This window comes from Hyaena hyaena, unplaced genomic scaffold, assembly GCF_003009895.1.
Source record: "Hyaena hyaena isolate Hyena2069 unplaced genomic scaffold, ASM300989v1 scaffold_1176, whole genome shotgun sequence".
Lineage (NCBI taxonomy): Eukaryota > Metazoa > Chordata > Mammalia > Carnivora > Hyaenidae > Hyaena > Hyaena hyaena.
In genome coordinates, this window is record NW_024081810.1 from 171,367 (window position 1) to 186,795 (window position 15,429).

The 15,429-nt window shown below is 38.5% G+C and overlaps 1 protein-coding gene and 1 pseudogene across 2 annotated transcripts in view; one reads left to right on the forward strand and one right to left on the reverse strand.

Annotated features, from left to right (window-relative positions):
* The window catches only part of NCK1 (NCK adaptor protein 1), a 72,568-nt gene extending 57,209 nt beyond the window's left edge, over positions 1-15,359 (reverse strand). The window contains exon 1 of one of the 2 annotated variants that reach the window (XM_039222705.1): positions 15,233-15,359. The gene's annotated coding sequence lies outside the window, so the exon portion shown is untranslated. Of the gene's footprint in view, positions 1-15,197 lie in introns of both variants that reach the window. The other variant, XM_039222704.1, reaches the window with a different exon arrangement.
* Positions 411-15,429, forward strand: LOC120224469 (annotated as a pseudogene).

Sequence of the window (15,429 nt, forward strand, 5' to 3'; positions counted from 1 at the left end):
AAACAAGACTCCTAATATGACAAATATGTCCGGAAGGCTGTGGTCCAAGGCCATTGCTGATGTCCAAAAGCAGGGTCTCTGAACCAGAGGGAACATACAGCTCTTCTTAAAATTGAAGGCGGTTATGCTTGAGATGACACGGAATTCTATCTAGGCAAGAGATGTGCTTCTATGTACAAAGCAAAGAACAAAGTGACTCTTAGTGGCAAACTGAATAAAACCAGAGTTAATTGGAGGAAAAATAACTCGTGATCATAGAAACACTGGCATGGTTCATGCCAAATTCTGAAGGAGCCTTCCTACTAAAGCCATTGGCCATAGGATCCAAGTGATGCTGTACCCCTCAAAGATTAAATGTGCTATAAAGTAAATAAAGGTGTAGATTTGCCCTCATAAAAAAAAGAGTAAATATGGAAAATGAAACAGGCCACAAAAATGTGTAACAGAGCCTCTGTGCCAAGACTACTGAAGAATAGCTGAGTAAGTCTTTTAATCCTGAACCTTCAGTTTCAAAATTCTCTTAAATGGATCTAGACAAGGAACTGGAGTTCAAAAATGATGTAATTGAGGCACCTGGGTGGCCCAGTCAGTCAGGTGCCCAACTTGATTTTGGCCCAGGTCATGATCTCATGGTTCATGGGACTGAGCCTTACGTGGGACTCCATGCTGACAGTGAATCCCTGCTTGGGATTCTCTCTCTGCCCCTCCCCCAGTTACAAGTGCATTCTCTCCCCCCCAAAATAAATAAATAAACTTTAAAAAAGGCTAGGGTGCCTGAGTGGCTCAGTCGGTTACGCGTCCAACTTCGGCTCAGGTCATGATCTCACTGCTCGTGGGTTCGAGCCTCACATTAGGCTCTGTGCTGGACAGCTCAGAGCCTAGAGGCTGCTTCAGGTTCTGTGTCTCCCTTTCTCTCTGCTCCTCCCCAACTCTCTCTCTAAAATGAATAAATGTTAAAAAAATAATTTAAAAAAGAGATCTGATTGATGTCAAGGAGTGTGATATTCCTCAAAGGTGATACTCCTCCAACACTGGAAAGCGTACTCAGTAAGACTGATGATGAGGAGTCTTTTATTCTTGAGGATCTTACACTGTTATACACTGATACTACTGATTCTCACTCCTATGATACTTCATCTATATCAAGTTCTGATAGTGGTGACAGTACCAACTTAAAAAGGAGGAAGAATTACCTGATTCTTTTTCACTCCTTGGGTCAGTTAGGCAACATTCACTATTGAAGGGAATTTCTGCCCACATGGTGTCTGTAGCTGACAAAGTGGATACTGGCTTCCCTACAGCAATTACAGTGTCCAGTCTGATAACAGTGGACACATCTCATGAATTGGCTATAATATTTAATCAGAACCAAACTTTGTAACTAGGGAGCACTAGTGTTTTAGGTCAGTATGGAACCATCTCTGCCCACAGTATCAACAATGATTACTAAAGACTTCTCTATGGCTTTGCTAAAGGACCTATCATAATGTGGGATGTGGCCAGCAGAAAACTTCTCAGATCAGTAACAGATGCTCATTCCCCAGGAATAGCAATATTGCATATTAAGTTTATGGATGATCCAATTCATGCAATCTCTAATGACAGCACAGGCTCTGTTTTTGAACTGACATTTAAGAGTGATGGGATTAAAAGCATGTGAATGTAGGTGTCTGCTAAATGGTTCCAAGGGTGAAGTTTGCTATACTGAGCCTCTCTGTTCTAACCCAAAGTTGAAAGATCCATCTCATCACAGTTTTTTCCTTATTGGCCATGGCATTCTTTTTTTTTTTTTTTAATGTTTTATTAACTTTTGAAAGAATGAGACAGAGCACAAGCAAGGGAGAGGCAGAGAAAGAGAGAGACATAGAATCCAAAGCAGGCTTCAGGCTCTGAGCTGTCAGCACAGAGCCTGACACGGGGCTCCAACTCCCAAACCATGAGATCATGACCTGAGCTGAAGTCGGACGCTCACCTGACTTGAGCCACCAAGGCACCTCTGGCCATGGCACTCTTAATAAAGATAATGATCACTGGATTGAAACAATCCCTGAAAGTATGGATGACTTTTCCTTATGGATGGATATATTCTTCCACTGTTCCACTGCTGGCCTAGCACTTTGTGGCAGTGCATAATTACGTGAATCCCATGCTTGCCTTCTGCAGAGGAGATGTTGTTCATTTTCTATTGGTTAAAAGATGAAACTGGATCATAGCAGCACTCTCCACAATAGCTAAAACATGGAAAGAGCCTAAGTGTCCATCAACAGATGATTGGATCAAGAAGATGTGGTTTATCTATACCATGGAATACTACATGGCAATGAGAAACAATGAAATCTGGCCATGTGTAGCAACATGGATGGACCTTGAGGGTGTTATGCTGAGCGAAATAAGTCAGGCAGAGAAGGACAAATATCATATGTTTGCACGTATAGGAGGATTAGGAGGAACTTGACGGAGGAACAAGGGGGAGAAGAAGGGCGGAAATGGTGGGGGAAAGGGAGAGAGGCAAACCATGAGAGACTCTTGAATGCTGACAAAAGCTGAGGACTGATGGATGTGGGGGGGAGGGGGGATGGGCATGGAGGAGGGCACTTTGGGGATGAGCACTGAGTGTTATGTAGAAACTAATTTGACAATAAACTATTTGTAAAAAAAATAAAATAATTAAAAATAAATAATTATCTAGTAAAAAAAAGATGAAACTGGAGCAACATATGTTACCAATAAGCAAAAAAATCTTTACCTATACTATGATCTCATCAACCTTATTTGGATAAACTCATGCACAGCTGTGCTCTTGGACAGCATATAGAAAGAAGTTGACTGATCAGCTGACTCAAGAGAAATTGGAAACAGTGGAGATCTCACAAGTTCAGTTGGTCTGTTAACAGCAGCCATTTCAAATCACTAGCCACCACAGGAAATGTTAGCCAGGCACTGGCTGTAGTTGGAGAAAAGGTTTATTATTATCAATCCACCAGCAGCTATGGTGGCCAAATCTTTTATTTGGGGACAAAATTTGTTTATGTGATGGTGGTGATGATGATGATGATAAGCTGGAGAGACTGGATCATCTCCTGAAACAAGACTGTCTTACAAAATCCTTGGCTCTTGCGTGGTCTTCTCATGAAGGAAAAGGAAAAGAGCTGTGGGATCATCAGGGGATGCCTGTAAGTGAAAGGCTATTGTTCCAGATCACATGGTAGAAATCCTATTCCATTATGCAGATCGAGCTCTGAAAAAGTGTACAGACCAGGGAAAATTTTAAGTGATGGAGCAGCATTTTCAGGACAGGATGCCTGTCATAGTTGATTATTACCTACTACTACAGCGGAAGTATCTTTTATTTAGCCAGATGTAAGATAAATTGAGAATTCAGGGGCCAAGGAGTGTTTTTGGAGTGCCTTGCGTCAGTTAAGTGATAAACTGGCAAGGATGACCCCCCAGGTAATGAAAGATTTGATTGTTAACTTCTAAGATAAAAAATTCATGGAAAATGTGGAAATTCTCATTGTACATATGGGTATCATGAACCTCGATATTCAGCAGGTGTTTAGAGAAAATTTATTAATATATAGAACATCATTCCTTTATTGCCTATCCTTACCTGACTGATTTGGCCTCACCTGCCTTCCATCAACCCAATAATTTACTGAGAACTTTTGGTAAGATGTTTCTTAAACTTGTCTTTGTCAACATATATCTTAGGACTGTTCTTTAATGAAAACTAGATTATGAACTCTTGCAAATCATGAGTCTTCTATTTCTCTGACATTCCCCAGAGCATTTAGCATAAAGTTTACATTTGGTAGTTGCTCAATATATGTTTATTATATATACATATAATACTTTATATGTAATATAAATATACAAATATACATATAATACTTCAAAAAGTAAAATAAAATAAAAGTAGGACCCTAAAACGGATTGTGAATTACTTACAGTTTTTCCTCTTGGGCTATTTAAGAGAAGTATCCTGTAAGTTCCTACCTGATTGCCAGAATTCTGGGAGCCAAAGAGGAGAAGAGGGCTTAATTAGGGTCCCAACAATGAGTACATTTACTTGAGGTAATTCAGGTGTTTTCTATAGAACACCTGGTCTTCAATTATATCTAGTGTCCACCACTCTGAGACACTCTTTTGTCCTCTACAGAGGATAAATCCTCAGTCTCCTGCTGAAGTAGGAAAGAAGCCAGGCACTGAGCTATACACACTGATGAAGAGATTTAGGTTTGAGCAGGTTTTTTTCCTTTCTGTGGTTAATACCTTTCTGAGATATAATTCACATTTTATACAAATGACCCATTTAAAGTGTACAATTCAATGGTTTTTAGCATATTGAATTATGCAACCATCAACACAATAGATTTTTGAACATTTTTATCCCATCAAAAAGAAACCCATATCCTTGAGCAGTCACTTCCCATTCCCTCTAATCTCCCCTACTCCCAGCCTTAGGCAACTATTAATTTACTCTCTGTCTCTATAAATTTGCATTTTCTGGACATTTTGTCATTATAGAATCATAAATATGTGGTCCTTTGTGATTGGTTCCTTTCACTTAGCATGTTTTCAAGGTTCATTCTGTTACATATGTATCAATACTTCATTTTATTTATTCCAAATAGTATTCCATTACTTGGATATACCTTTTATTTACTCATTTGTCAGTTGATGGACATTTCTATCTTTCAGTGATTATGAGTGAGCTGCTACTTAAACAGATTTTCAAGTGATCTTTATATTTTTAGCACCATTCTCACCCCTCTTTAACAAAAGTACATTATGCTGCCAAATTATGAGCCTGAAAATTCTTTTCCATTTTTCTTCCAGCTTAGGATTGAACATTTTTAAGCCTACTAAGAAATTTCTATCAATTTGTTTGCTTTCCAGGTCCCAAATTTTATTGTTTCTTCCATTCTCTTTACCTGTGCAGTACAAATCTTTTTAAAATAACCTTTATTATTATCTTGGTGGGCTTTGGAGGGGACTGAGTGCCTCTTCCACTCATCCATCTTTATCCAGAAGTCGTTTCAACTATTTTTACCCTTTACTCTAACATATACAGTTTAAGGCTCTGCACTTTGCTTTAACCACAACTTACCTATATATGTATCCCTTAAGTTCTATCATATTTTCATCACTCAGTTCAAAATAGTTTAATGTCATTTCTTTAATTCCTGGGTTACTTACCTAATAGTATTTTGTTTAGTTTCCCAATAGCTGAAATTTTTCCAGTTATTTTTCTGTAATTAATATCTGGCTTAATTCCAACATGTCAGAACACATACTCCAGAATTATTTCTTTTTTTTTTTATGGTCCAGCATATGTCAACTTGAGGAAATTTTCCACAGGCACTGGAAAAAAAGCCTGTTTTCAGCAGGTACTGGGTGAAATATTCTATGCAGATAAGTTAGATTCATTTGTTATTTATGTTGCTCCAATCCTTTTTTTTTTTAATTTTTTTTGTCTTAGTGTTCTACTACTTATGCAGAGAGGTATGCTAAAATATCTCCTATTTTGCTTATGGGTTTGTTGATTTCTTTTAGTTCTGTCAGTTTTTTGCCTATCAGGTTGGCAAAAATTAGAATTCAGTTAAGGAATACTATTTGTTGGTAAAGCTGTAAATTGATGTTTTTCTGAACAGCAGTTTCACAACAGTTAGCAACGTTAAAAAAATCTGTATTTTGAACCCGGTTATTTTACATCTAGAAATTTATTCTAGACTTTTAAGTGCACCAAACACTACTTCAACAGTCAAATGGAACCTGGAAATAAATATGTACTTATAATAATCCTTGTAATAATCTTTTGATTAGGTATCATCCCATATTACAGAGAAAAAAATATGAGGCTTATAGAGGTGTAAGCCCAAATAAATAGTGATGAAGCCAACACTGGAATTTAAGCTGACTCCAGAATCTCTAAATTAGAAAATAAGATGTAGCATATGGAGCATATTTTTTTTAAAGTAAGCATGAGTTCGTATATTCACAGAAGTAATTCTGAAATATACATAATAAAAAATAAGTGATAAATACTAAAGATACCATTTAGGGGAATTAAAGGTAATCATACAAGAAACCTGTGATGAGACTGCTCATACAATTAAGACTAAACATAACTGAGTTTTTTGGCAGCAGAACTTAAAGAAAAAAAAATTTTTCCTACAACAATGTAATCCTGTTTCTCCTATTCTGACATGTGGCTCATATTAAGTCTCCCTCTAATTTCTGACATCAGGTAGAAAAATACAAATTATACATATATAAATCGAAGTATACACACACACACACACACACACGTGTATGTATATTACTGCCTAGAACAGCTTCTTGCATAGAGCCAAAAATATTCTGCCAGTTACGATTTACCAACTAGGGAAGGCTGATAAAAATGGCTCCTTTAAAATATGACTTGAGCCTGTTGTCAATATGACAACTGTCCTTTTCCCCATTCCTCACAGTACTAGTGCCTAAATTCTGCACTTAAGTGACAAGACAAAGAACAATGTATACATATGTATACACTGCATGTTCCATGATTTATTTCCTCAATATTTTGCTTATCCTACTCCTTGAGATTTTACATTAAAATTGTCTCACATCTTGATAACTAAGTAGAAACTACCAATTCTTAGTCATAACTTCCATGATGTGCACTAAACTAAATTAAAAGAAAGAGCTTCAGGAAACTCCAAAATTGTAAACTGAAGCTTGAGTGGGAGTAAAGTAGTAGTCTAGAAACAGCTTTATTAAAGAAAATCAAAAACTTTGTAGCAAGGACAGGTAAGCCAACTTTTTCTCTAAAGGACCAGATAGTAAATATTTTGTGTGTTGTGTGGGCCACACAGTCTCTGTCACATATTTTTCTTTTCTTAAAACCCTTTAAGAACGTAAAATCATTCTTAGCTTAGGGCAGTACAAACAAGGTTTTTGAGAGGTTTCAATCAAAATAGTGGGTTTAAAAAAAAGTAGTCGATTTAACACTTAATTTTTCTTAAGGAAATTAACACAGAAGGCAAAACATAAAGCAAACAACAGCAACAAATTTTTGTAATCAAAAAGACAGAGACAACTGGTAATTACCTCAGCAAATTCCAAAAAGGTGAACCTGAACCCAGTAATTGAAAAACCCAATTTATACCTCAGAATGAATCCTCGAGTCAGGAACTAGCAGCACCTGCTAATGCTTAAACTCAGAAAAGAAGGGGTTAAATAAGGAAGACTGGGTAAAAGCTACGAAGTGGTTAAATCCTTTGAGGTTTCCTCCTCAAATCTATCTGATAGTTGGCTACCTAATTCTAAACTGGGGGACCACCAGATATAATTAAAGACCTGTGTATCCTACCAAATATGGGGAATGAGAAATCTAGTCCCTTACACACACACACACACACACACACACACACACACACACACACACACACNCCTCAAGAAGAAACACCTTCAGGGTTTTCTAAAAAAAAAAAAAAAATGGACCACTTGGACCACCATGCAATAAAGTTCAAAGTCTTTAAGATGCCATTAATTCAAGCTTTCAATCTCAAGATAACAATCAAGGATTACTGACAACTGAAGCAAGCCTCCAATATAAAAGAAAGACCAATTTAGAAGAGAGTCTCCAAGAAGAAACAAGGGCAAAAGACATTTTACAGTCTCAGAAATTAGAGAAGAAAATGTATCTAAGAAACCAGCAAAGAATGCTCCCTATAAAAAAAATTTTTTAATAGAACAAAAAGAATTCTTGGGAAATTAAAATTTGCTTGCAAAAATGAAAAATTCAACAGAGGACTTAGGGAATAAAGTTAAGGAAACCTCTCATATAATATAGAGCAAACAGACTAGAATGAAAAATAAGGTAGAAAAACAAATACTGAAGGAGTAGTCTGATATACAAACAGAATGAGCAGAAATAACATTTTCAGAGAGAAACAAAAGGAAGGAGAGGAAACCACCGTTATAGAATGAATTGTGTCTCCCTCTCCATATCCACGTTGAAGCTCTAACCCCCAATGAGATAGGACTTTTAGGAGGCTTCATAAGAGTGGGGCCCTAATACAACTGGACTAATGTCCTCAGAAGGGGAGGAGGAGGAGAGAGATTATTCTACTTATAGAAAAACCTTGTAAGGGTTCAGTGAAAAGGCCAGTCTACAAGCCAGGAAGAGATCTCATCAGAAGCCAATCTTGACAGCACCTTGATCTTGGACTTAGCCTTCAGAACTGTGTGAAAATCAATTTCTGTTGTTTAAACCAACCAGCCTGTGGTATTTTGTTATAGCAGCCCTAGCAGACTAATATAATCATCAATGAAATAATTCCAGAAAATTTCCCAGAACTAAGAAACATAATTTTGCAGAACTGGCTGGAACAATGAATATCCAGGAAAGCACACAAAAATACATGTACATCAAGTCAAACCTTCATGAAACTTCAGAATATAAGAGATACAAAATTCGAAAAAAGCAAAAAACATTAGGATCAGGAATCAGAATGTCCTCAAAATTCTCAAAAGGATCACAAGCCAAAAAACAATGGAGAGGTCTTCAGAATTCTGAAAGTAAATTATTTGCAACCTAGAAAATAGGTTGAAAAATCACGTGGGAAGACCAAAAATGGAAAGAAAAAAAAGACGCTTTTATTAATGCAAGATCTCAGCCTTTCACAGCAATCTACTGTGGGATAGACTCCACCTAAAGGAGGGGTCAAAACTACATGATTCACAGGAAATAAGAGATTTAACACACAGGAGAAAGGCAAGGGGAGTCACTAGTCTGATGATAAAGGGAGAAATTCCAAAAAACTATTATGGACAAGAAAGAAAGCTGCTCCAAGCAGGTTCAGAAACTGGTAGACAAGAAAATTATACTTCCAGATATACATACCCAAAAGAAATGAGTATGTACGCTGAAAAACGTATAAGTAAATGTATATAGCAATTTTATTCATAAAAGCTATAAAAACTAGAAACCAAATGTCCATTAATGGTGAATTTTTAATTGTAGATTTCATGAACAGAATACTACCACTGGTAAGGAAGAGCCACTACTGCTGCATCCAACTTCATAAATGAATCTCATGAACACAATATTAAGCAAAAGTAGCCACCCATAAAATATAGATACTATATGGTTCCATTTATATGTTAAGTTCAAAAACAGGGAAAAATAACCTGTAATGATACAGGTCAGAATAGTAATTAGCTTTTGGGGACAAGAAATAATGTCTGGAAGGACACATGAGAGAGCCTTCTGGAGCACTAGAAATGTTCTATACTTTGATCTAGGTGATAGGTATATGTCTACAAATATAAAAACTCAATGAGCTCTACTATGAAATTTGTGTACTTTTCTATTTTAAAAAAATTAACCATATTTTCTCTAAATAAGTTCTTAAAGAAATTAATGACATTTTCAATTGCATCCCACAAAAGGAATTAAACAAAAGGGGGAAAAATTAAGGCTTTATACACAAAGATCTGTATTTCACAATTATTTACACTAGGGAAAAAAAAAAAAACACCTGGAAATAACGTTTAGTAAATGAGTGCCATGCAAAGGCTGGATTTCTCTGGTGTGAGAGAGAAATTATTTGGCCTCTTTCTATTAGCAGCAGCCAAATTTAATACTAATTAACCTAAGGGGCCCATAGGGAAAAGCATGTTCACAGGTTCCAAGACAAAACAAAACAAAACAAGCCTGGCAACAGAAGGCCCAAAAAGCAGCCTAAAGGAAAGGGAAAATGGCAAGAGATGCAGCTAGAAGTAGGCAAAAGCCAACTCATGGAAGGCCTTATAGGCCTTTTTAAGAATCTTGTGGGGCACCTGACTGGCTCATTCGGTGGAGCATGCAACTCTTGATTATGGGGTTTGAGTTTGAACCCCACATTGAGTGCAGAGATTACTTAAAATCTTTACAAGGGAAAAAAATATATGGAAAAGAAATGGGGAGGAAAAAAACCACAGAATACCAAAGTATTCCAAATGTTTCTAAAAATAAAAAATGTCATCAAGAACATGTAGTACCTGTCAGCAATCAGGAATTTCTAAGGAAATTTTTTACCTTGTTTAATTAATAGAATATTCTTGATGTAAACATAAACTTTTATTTTGCTAGAATACTCAAAAAAAATACAGGGCATATTAAATTCTTTGTTAAATCAATTATTTGAATTGATCTAAATGTAACATGATTTGGAAGTATGGACTGAAATTTTGGGAAGGCTGATTCTTAAAAAAACAACAACTAAAAAGCTTTAGACCTATCCATTTTTTAAAAGCCATATTCTCACTGCTTTATTCAATTGGTCTGTTTGAAGAAAAGCAGAAATTATTCATACCATACTCCCATCCAATTCGGCAATCCTTAAATACAATTTCAGGAATAAAGAACAAGATAATCACTGTTTCAACAGTTTATTTTAGCAGACCATTTATTTATTTTTAAATTTTTATTTATTTATTTTGAGGGGGAAGAAGCAGAGAAGGATAAAGAGAGACACCTTGCTGTCATTGCAGAATCTGACATGGGGCTCAATCAGGGCTCAATCTCACAACCGTGAGACCATGACCTGAGCTGAAATCAAGAAGTGAATGCTTAACCGACTGAGCCCCCCACCCAGGCACCCCACAGCAGATAATTTATTTAAGCAAATAAAAAACATGCAGTTATGAGGCACCTGGGCTGCTCAGTCGGTTAAGTGTCCAACTTCAGCTCTGGTCATGATCTCCTGGTCCATGGGTTTGAGCCCCGCATCATGCTCTGTGCTGACAGCTCAGAGCCTGGAGGCTATTTGGCTTCTGTGTCTCCTTCTCTCTCTGCCCTGCCCCTGCTCATGCTCATATGCGAGCACTCTCTCAAAAATGAATGAACATTAAAAAAACAATAATAATTAATAAAACAATAATAATTAGGGGCGTCTGGGTTGGTTAAGCATCCAATTTTGGCTTAGGCCATGATCTTGCGGTTCATGAGTTCCAGCCCCATGTCAGGCCCTGTGCTGAGAGCTCAGAGCTTGGAGCCTGCTTTGGATTCTGTGTCTCCCTCTCTCTCTGGCCCTCCCCCACTCATGCTCTGTCTCTTCCTCTCAAAAATAAACAAACATTTAAAAAAATTTTAATAATAATTACAAAAGCAATTACGAACCAAAAAATAAAAGGAAAACCACTTCTAACCTGTTTCAAACCAAAAGAGTAAAACATTCCCCCCAGAGATATTTCACCTAACAATTTTCTGTGCTACCTTACACCATTTAAGTCTTGCTACATAAATGTAAAAAAAATACCAAGGCAACACCATGCTGATTATATTAACAGAAACTTTAGAGTCAAGAGGAGAAAAAAATGTCAAGAACAAATATATAAAAGCTCTGACTCCCGAAATGGAACAAACGTTTTCAGAATATTTTGCTCAATAATCAGATAGCTCAATAATCTGGTTCCTGACAAATGAAACAAGATGACAAAGTAGCAAAATGTAAAAAGTGTTGCTGTTGTAAGAGTCTAAATAAAAGAGAAAATGAACATTTAGCTAGACCACTAAATATAGTTATTTGATAAACCCTGCAGATTTCCTCCAAACCATCACAGTGTTCGTATTTATTCTGAAGGCACCCAAACATTCAGTCTCTTTGAACCAAGAGATTCAAGCAAACTAAACTCCAGCAGTAATACTTCTTAGGGATCCATTCACTTTTTAATGAATCATGGACTCAACTACAGAGATGACAATATTATTTTTGTTAATGCTGTTAATACAGCTAACAAGCAAAGAAAAAAGACTAAATCAGTTTTAATTAAACAATCCAAGTCTATGCCCTTATATAGAGGTTTTGAATCTAAATGAGAAGACATAAAAACAAAAAGTTCAGTAATGTGAAGCAAACAATACAAAACTACACTGCAAAATATGAGTAGTATAACTTCACAAGAAATTCCCAGAGAGGTGCCTCAGTGATTAAGTGTCCAACTTCGGCCCAGGTCATGATCTCACAGTTTGTGGGTTTGAGCCCACATCGGGTTCTGAGCTAATAGCTCAGAGCCTGGAGCCTGCTTTGGATTCTGTGTCTCCCTCTCTCTCTGACCCTCCCCTGCTCATGCTGTCTGTCTGTCTCTCTCTCTCAGAAATAAATGAAACATTAACAAAGATTTAAAAAAAAAAAAGGAAATCAAGGTTTGGGTTTGAGCTCTGCCATCGTCACTCAATGTGTGAATTTTAGTGTAGTTATTCTGTATGGATTTCTTTTTCCTTACCTACAAAACAAATGGTTGGAATTCCAACGTTCCCACCATACTGCTCCATATTATGACACATGCCCACACAAGATTTAAAAAACCAGGGGCGCCTGGGTGGCTCAGTCAGTTAAGCGTCCGACTTCGGCTCAGGTCATGATCACACGGTTCGTGGGTTCGACTTCGGCTCAGGTCATGATCACACGGTTCATGGGTTCGAGCCCCGCGTAGGGCTCTGTGTTGACAGCTAGCTCAGAGCCTGGAGCCTGCTTCCGATTCTATATCTCCTTCTCTCCCTGACCCTCTCTCTCCTGCTCATGCTGTCTCTCTCTCTCTCAGAAATAAATAAAACATTAAAAAAAAAAACCAAAGGAATGATGAAACAGTAAAGCTATGGGTTCAAAGGAAAGCAACAACACAGGTAACAGAAAGTTCTGGAAGGCCTCACTGACTTCAGGACCAAAGACCAAATTTAAAACAGGACTTCATTTGTTACTCTGGTAATATGGGGGGGAGGGGGAGGAGATTTCTTTTAAAGAATAAGAAGGCTATGGATAGACCATCAAATTTTCAACAGATATGAAGGTAGAAAAATACAAGTCTAAATGAGAATGAGAGATTGGTCTGGTTAGGATGGACAGCTCCCAAAGAGAAATACTGTTGCCATAAGAAAAAAAAATAGCTTTGAGCAGACTCTTAAGAAGACTAGGAATTCTGAAGTATAAGTAACAGGGAGCTATAGCTGGTTTCATAGTGCTGGACGTGCTGGAAGCATTAAGATTAAGGCAGGACAAACTGAATAGAGAGAAAAGATAAGCAGAAAACCCAGTTAGAAGCTAGTGGAAAGGAAAGATATCCGAAAAAATTTTCCAAAAAAATGGTAGATGATAATTAGCCAATGTTATGTGAATGAAAGATGTCAAAGACAAAACCAAGGTTTGTGTATGGGTGGCTGAAAGTATACTACGAAAACAAAGTCCTCATACATGGAATCAGCAAAATGAGGATCATCCAGATAGAACTGTTTCCTAAAATAATCTTTGAACATCAGTTGTCTTCCTAAAACAGCACAGCCTAGTACTTATAAAGAATTTGTTAAATGCTTAGTGATTTCACGAGTTTCCTCCAATTTTACTTATCGACTAAATAACTAATCACTTAGTCTTCTGATGTAGCTAGAAAACATTTGGTACCTTTCCATATTGTAGCGGTAAGTAAATTGTAAAATTTGTTAAACTATGATACTATGATAGGAAAAAATGGACTGCATCCTACACTTTTTAAATATTTATTATTTTTTGAGAGAAAGAAAGAGAGAGAGGAGCAGAGAAAAAGAGGGGGACTGAGGATCAGAAGCAGGTTTTGCAATGACAGCAGTGAGCCAGATGTGGGGCTCGAACTCATAAACCATGATACCATGACCTGAGCCACCCAGGCACCTGTGCATCCTGTATTTATTAAGTGGTCTTTCTGACAAGTGATTTATAACCATAACCACATCAAATCTACCTTGAGCTTTTTGGCAAGAAGGTTCTCAAAGGTCCAAAAGAAAAATAAACTCAGAGGCATAAAGTATCATTCAGTATCTAACATTCTGTGTATGCTGGGAATTTTATTGACATGGACCTTAAAGCACTGGTAAAATCTGGATTAAAAGATAATGCGCAGGAAAAGCGGAAATTTAAAATGCAATACTTGAACAAGCACAGCTGAGTCAAGCACTCTGCAAATAGCGTTTACAAGTATTATAACTAATTCCTCCAGATCACAATTTTCCCAAAAAAGAAAATTCGAGTCTATGATCAAGACGGAATGAAACTATTATTAAACAACTAATGCTTATTTCTTGAGTTACTATCAAACTGTGAATGGGAGCCTATTTAAGAACTGAACATTACTAACAATTATCAAACAAAACCATCTTGGATTATTTCCCCCATTTACTTTGTGACCTCGCTTAAAACCGAGACTTTAGAAAGTGTTTTCCAAATGCTTACTTAACAAATTGTATGGTTAGTTTCTCATAAATTTACCAAAGTAAGACTTCTAAAAATGAATACCTCTTGTAACATTTACCCGTTCTGATCAGACAGTGAGCTTCTTTGCTCACCGTCCAAGATGGGATCAGAAATTCTCAACTTCATTCTTTCCTAACTCCTATGGTTTCCTACCAAATCTAACGGGTAGAATTATTTTTAGGTGACCAGCTCATCCGTTCGACATTAATTGAGCGTCTATAATGTTACAGTTCTCAGACCTAAACAAAATCCAGCTTCGCAAGCTTCTAACTGCAAATTTAACTTTCATGGAAGCGCCTAAGAAACGGTACAAAACCAACTATCGAGATCATTTCTTTCTTCTGCCGGATATATTACACTTAGAGTCAAAAGACCACAGCGCAAGCTACAAGCAAACGTTCATAAGTACATCAGGTCCACACGGTTAAAATAACCCAGATTTCCCGACAACGAGGGAAACGGCTGGGGGCGGGTGGGGGGAGGGGCACAGGGCGCATCCTAAGGATGTCCACCTCGGCACAGGTTACGGCTCCCTCCCCTCCTGGAGGGCAGGAGGTGAGCGCGCCCCTTCCCTCCTCTACCCGGCTTCGGATTACGCCACAACAGGCAACAGGACTTTATAGGGAGGAAAAAGAACCAGCGGAGCGCGCACGCCGCACACTCGACCTCCCAGCCTCGTAGGAGCGGCCGGCCAGAGCGAGGCCTGGGGCTGCGCCCTCCGGGGCACTGGCCAGAGGGTCGCGCGGAGCCGCAGTGCAAAACGCCCAGGCCCGGCCGAGCGGCCTCCCCGCCCCCTCCGGCTCAGCTCCGGGCCGGCAGACGGCGCCCGGGGAGCTAACTTCGCCGGAGAAGAGGAAGCGACGCAGCGAGTAACAGGCTGTGTGGATGTACGGAGGAAGGAACCGCTGTCTATGCGTCTGCCTATCGGCAGGACTGTCTCACCTTCCCTCTGCCAGGTCCGTGCGGCCCCAGCTCACCTGAGGAGGACACCGGGACGCCGCCGCGGTTGCCGCGATGGCCGTTAGGGCACGAGGCCTCCGCTCCGCCGCCGCGTAGCTCTCCGGAGAGGGGCGGGAGGCGCGCGGCGAGCGGGCGGGGCTCCAGCATCTACTGGCCAGGAGGCGGCGGGCGGATCAGCGCGGGCAGGAAACCCCCTCCCGGCACAATCCGATAG